The following is a 6,136-nucleotide window of genomic DNA, read 5'->3' on the forward strand; positions in this document are numbered from 1 at the left end:
TGACATATGTTTAAGATAACTTGGTAATTTTTCCCACACTTGGCTTTTATTTTCCTTTTTATTGTCCTCTATTCCATTTTAAATGAATTTTAACATTTTGGTTTGTTTCTCAATTTATGTCCTTTCTGAGGTAACAATAATTTCGGTGTTAACACCTAGTTTTATCGTTCATAAATATGTATAAACATGATTTTGAGTTCATTTAATTGAAAATTTTGAAAAATTTTACTAGAATTGGGTAGTCAGTATATAAGACTAGGGCTGTTCTTTATCAGAGAGCACTAGATTCTAATACAACTACTACTTTACTAGTATTTCTAATGGTAACCAAGTGTTTAAAGTAAAAAAAAAATTTAAAAATCCGAAATAATTTAACCCCTTCCTACACTTAAGATCTTGCAATGCCCTCATTTGCAAGAAATCAGTAACAATTTAAAATTTTAAATTATTGAGGGTGATTAGCGTAGAAAAATGATTAAATTTTACCAAAGTTTCCAAACATATTGGCGTTTTTTTTTCTGAATGATAAATGGTGCAAATCATTTGTTCATTCCGTCTGTTGTTACATCACATTTATCTTGTCGTCAAAATTAGTAGCTTTTGCTGAACTTAATGCCAGTCTTTGAAAATGCGCTGTTTTACCCTGTTTTGTACAATTTACAATATACATACATACAAATATAAACATGCATGGCAATTTGAAATGGGACTTAATATCCCACTTTCAAATCCTAAATGTGAAATATTAGTACACAATAATAATAAAAATGATAAAGATTACATAAGTATATTCAATAACATAAGTTTAAACATGAATAAGTAAAAAGATAAAAACATAAAAATCATATAAATAACCAAATGGAACCAAATCAGTCTGGATAGGGGTTCCATCAGGTGGGTTCCATTGTTGGTTATAGGTGTTCTGATAGGCTTGGTTATAGTCATACCGGTTAAAGGGTGGTCGGATATCGGGGCTGTGTGGCGGAAAATGAGCAGGTCGAGTAGGTACATAGTTATTTGGTACCTGATATGATAGCTGGCTCATGATTTGGTGCTGATGAACTACCCAGCTATTGTGTTGGCGTCGCCTATAATCCTCGTATACTCGCTCGGAGTTCCACTGCTCGTACATACTATGTCTGGCCGCGTTCGTCATTGCTTCCTCATCTATACGAACGTGGACGTCAAGAATAGCATCTCGAAAGACATCCCTAATGTCTTCCACCTCCTCCATTTCCTCGTCTGAGCCTCTCTCTACCTGAGGATGAGATCCCTCATAGGGTACCGCCTGGTTACGTCTACTTTTTAATACCTTAGCACCCACATAAACTTTCAATTCTAAGGGCTCAACCTGTTCTCTACAAAGCTGTAATGGACCCCCTTGGTTCCTATCAACACCTAAATACTCTCCAATGAGAGTAACAAAAATACCTCCTCCTATTATACTCCCGTCCTGCATTCCCTCTACCATTTTAGATAAATAAAAAGCAACACAGTAAGGGATATTGACAAAGCTTCTAGGATCCCGAATACACTTTAGGTAGAATAAATCATGTAAGGTAATTTTTTCTTTATTATGACCTCTCTGTGTAATTGAGTTAGCCAAAAATCTATGAATAATACGAAGCTCGGCTCTGTCAATATGTGTATAGGAGTGTCCTCCTGCTCGTGTAAAAACATCAAAATATGACATACGCCTCCAAATGGCGTCAGCGTCAAAGTTACTATCTACCCTTTCACCATAATGAATCAAATTTGTACAATCGAGTAATAGCAACTCACCAGGAGTATATATCTGTAAGGCCCTGGCCATGTCCAGCATGGACATTCTGTACATCCTACCGCCAAGGATAAACCTAAGAAATCTTCTATCATCTATTCTAACTATATTTGTATCAAGTGATACAGTACTCATCAACTCAACACACCATTCCTTATATACAGGTCTACGAATGGTGAAAAGACGTTCCCAATCTGTAAAAGAAGAACTGCCATACCTTTGTACCAAAAGCTGTCTAACACGGTCAGCTAGATGGACCGTTTCTAAAGGGGCCCAATCGATTACCCTTGGCACCTCTACATTTTTTGTTACCAATTTGAATTTGTTCCTTTGATATGTCTCGTAATCTCTCCATCTCCTATCAAATCTTAGATTAGGATGCAGAGTGTGCTCAGGAATCGTTGGGAATTCTACTGGCAGCCTCATTGGGAATACTATGAATTCATCAACAAACTGTACCGGATCATAATAAGGTATGTGCTGATCAGGCTGTTGTTGTGGTTCTTGTTGTGGTTCTTGTTCGTGTTGCATTTCTGGTTCTGGTTCTGGTGCTGGTGCTGGTCGTCTAGATGATGATGCTCCTGAACCTCCCGTATCGGCTTTCTGCAAAACACATTAAACACAAAATTTGTGCATCCAAATATGCATTAGTGTTAGCAAAATAACAACTTAAAACAATCACTATAACATGTTAAATCAAAATTAAACTTATACACATTTTCACAATTTTTCACAATTCTACACTTTTTAAATAAGCACATATGAAAATGTATACAAAGTTCATAAGCTTTTAACTCAAATAACATGTCAAAATAGTCATTACTAATAATTAGACAAGTCTCAAATGGCAATTACATCAAATTAATCAAGTTCATGAATTTTGGACTTAAAAAATCCACTTTAATCTCCAAAAATCATGTTTAGGATCAATGTTTGGATCATTTAACTATCTAAACATGTTACACTACTCAATTTAGCAATAATTCATGACAAAAATCGGCCATAACCTGTTTATATCAAAAAGCCCCAAATTGCTCAAGAACACAAACCCTAGATTTCTAAAATTTTTGAAGTTTTTGGCTTCAAATCATATTAAATAGCATCAATCTAGGTTATACATGCATAAAATACTAACAATTTAACACTAATTACACTAGAAATTAACAAAATTGCATTAGGTAAAAAATTGGTAATTATCACAAAAACTAGGAATTTATAGAGTTTAGGGGTGTAATTTTTACCATTTTGCTGAAGAATGAGAATCTAGGCATGATTAGAGCAAGAAAAATGACGAATTACGGTGGAAAATTGGCGAAATTTGGTGAAGATTTGAGAGAGTTCGTGTTTGAGTGTGTGTTGTGTGGAGAAGACAGACCTGCTGTCTGTTTTGAGGCTGGCCTGCATTTGGTCCCCATGCGATCGCATGGGTTCCAAGTGCAAACCCCATGCGATCGCATGGGGTGCCGGCTATAGTGATTTGGTTTTTTTTTTTTTTTTTTAAAGGTTATACTTTATAAAACATAAAATTAATAAAATTTTAAAAATTTGTTTCTTTTTAGAATGAGGGCGTTTCGGATCGATGTTCTAGTCTGTCCCTCGACAAAATTTTTAAAATTTGTCAAATCAAAGCGCGATTTTAAATGTAAAGATTTTTGGATTTAATGTTTTTGGCATACTTTAATTCAATTAAAAAAAATGATAATAAAAGTTCTCGTCCCTCCCTTGGGTTAAGCAATTTCGGTTCAACGACCTAGTTTTCAACTCACGACGAATTTTAAAAATCATATTTTTAACTTAGCGAAATAAAGTAAATTTTTGTTTTTAAATTCACACCAATCTTAAATTTAAAATGCATAAAATTAAAAATTCATATTAAACTTAATTAAAAATTCATATTATAAATTTACACCAAACTTATATTTTATTTTTGTTTTTATACATACAAACTTATATTAAAAAGATTAATTTTTCAAATATTTACAAACTTAAATATATTGATTTTACAAAGTTCAAAATATTAATTTAATATTTATATATTAATTTTAAAAACATGGTAAAAAATAAAATTAAAAATCTTTTTGGCTTTTATCCCACTTTAATCAATCAAATATTATCAAAAATATGCGCCCCTCTTTTCGGTAAAGTAATTTCGGTTCCATGACCTAATTTAACTCATGACGAATTTTTGAAATATTTTGGGTTGATTGATTAAAGATATTTATACCTTAAGAATAAACGTTAAATTTCGCAGTGATGTAATAAATTTTTGAATGATATCAATAATTTCGGTCGCCAAACCTAATTTTATTCAATACCAATTTAATACTTTATAGCGAACAAATTAGCGTTTATTATCAAAAGGTTAAAAATAAAAATAAAAAAATAAAAACTGTACAGACTTACCTGTGAGATAGTATTCTTAGTTATATGATCTATCTCATTCATAAGATATTCGGTTTAATTGATTTTCCATGGCTACATAGGCGTAACCTCGAGCATTCAGTGTTTTTTCTTCTAAACATATGAACGGTCCGTCTCTGCATAAAGTAACAAATTCGGTGTTTGAATAGGTTTGATTATTTGAACATTTACCTCCATGTGACCATTTTCCGCATTTGTGACATCTTTCAAGGTGTCGTGCTCTTCTTTTCGCTGCGGATTTTGATTTTCCTTTACCAAATTGTAACTTATTATCTTCGCATCTGGATTCTTTTCTTACTCCGTCCAATCTTTCTCTGATTACTGATACTAGATCACTCGGAAGTGTGTCATTATTACGTTTAGTGATCAAAGCGTGTAGCATTAGACCATGGTTTAGTTCACAGGCAGTCTTCATTTCGTAAAAACCTAAAAAAATAAAAATTCAGAATGGGGGGAGAAGACTAGTTCTTTAGGGTCTGCTAGGGAAAGACCATTCGGGTTCCATTTTCGAGAACTACACGAAAACAGAAAATCTAACTCTAACAGAAATACATATTATCCTTTAAAGACTTGATTCTCCCCACACTTAGTTAGCTGTGGTATCGAAATTGTGATTAACTTCATTGTCGATTTCCATTGGACTATCTATGTAGTGTTAAACTCTGTGACCATTAACTTTAAATTCAATTCCATTTGAATTTATTAACTCTACTGTTCCATATGGGAAAACTCTTTTGGCTATGAATGGTCCAGACCATCTTGATTTCAATTTTTCAGGAAATAGCTTGAATCGTGAATTGAAAAGAAGAACTCTGTCTCCTTCTTTAAATTCTTTTGAACTTCTGATTCTTTTATCATGCCATTTCTTCGTTCTTTCCTTATAGATTAACGAATTTTCGTATGCTTCATGTCTTAATTCTTCTAATTCGTTTAATTGACTTAACCGTAGACGTCCAGCTTCATGTAAATCAAGATTACATGTCTTCAAAGCCCAAAATGCTTTGTGTTCAATTTCTACTGGAAGGTGACATGTTTTTCCGTAGACGAGTTTAAAAGGTGTGGTTCCAATTGGAGTTTTGTAGGCTGTTCTAAAAGCCCAGAGTGCATCCTCCAATTTAATGGACCATTCCTTCGGATTTGATCCTACGGTTTTCTCTAGAATATGTTTTAAAGCTCGGTTGGTATTTTCAACTTGTCCACTTGTTTGTGGATGATATGCGGTGGAGATTTTATGAGTTACTCCATATCTTTTGAGAACTTTCTCAAGTTGATTATTACGGAAATGAGTACCCCGATCACTTATTAAAGCTTTCGGTGTTCCAAACCTTGCAAAAAGACGTTTTAAAAAGTTGACTACAACTCGTGCATCGTTAGTTGGGAAAGCTTGTGCTTTCGCCCATTTAGATACATAATCAATGGCTACGAGAATATAGATATTATTATGAGATTTTGGAAATGGACCCATAAAGTCAATACCCCAAATGTCAAATACTTCGCACACTTGAATGACATTTTGTGGCATTTCATCACGTTGACTTATTTTTCCCGCCCTTTGACAAGCATCACAGGATTTGCAAAGAAGGTGTGCGTCTTTGTAAATTGTAGACCAATAGAATCCAGCATCATAAACTTTTCTTGCTGTTAGTTGAGGCCCATAATGCCCTCCTGTTGGTCCTGTGTGACAATGGTTTAAAATTTTACTAGCTTCATCTCCAAATACACATCGGCGTATTATTTCATCTGGACAACTTTTAAACAGATGTGGATCTTCCCAGAAATAGTGTTTTATATCACTAAAGAATTTCTTTCGTTTTTGGTACGATAATCCTTTTTCAAGGAATCCACATACTAAGTAGTTTACATAGTCTGCAAACCATGGAATTTCATTATAATCTATCTTCAATAGATATTCATCAGGAAAGTTGTCTTGTATGG

Source organism: Rutidosis leptorrhynchoides, chromosome 5 (genome assembly GCF_046630445.1).
Source record: "Rutidosis leptorrhynchoides isolate AG116_Rl617_1_P2 chromosome 5, CSIRO_AGI_Rlap_v1, whole genome shotgun sequence".
Classification (NCBI taxonomy): Eukaryota; Viridiplantae; Streptophyta; class Magnoliopsida; order Asterales; family Asteraceae; genus Rutidosis; species Rutidosis leptorrhynchoides.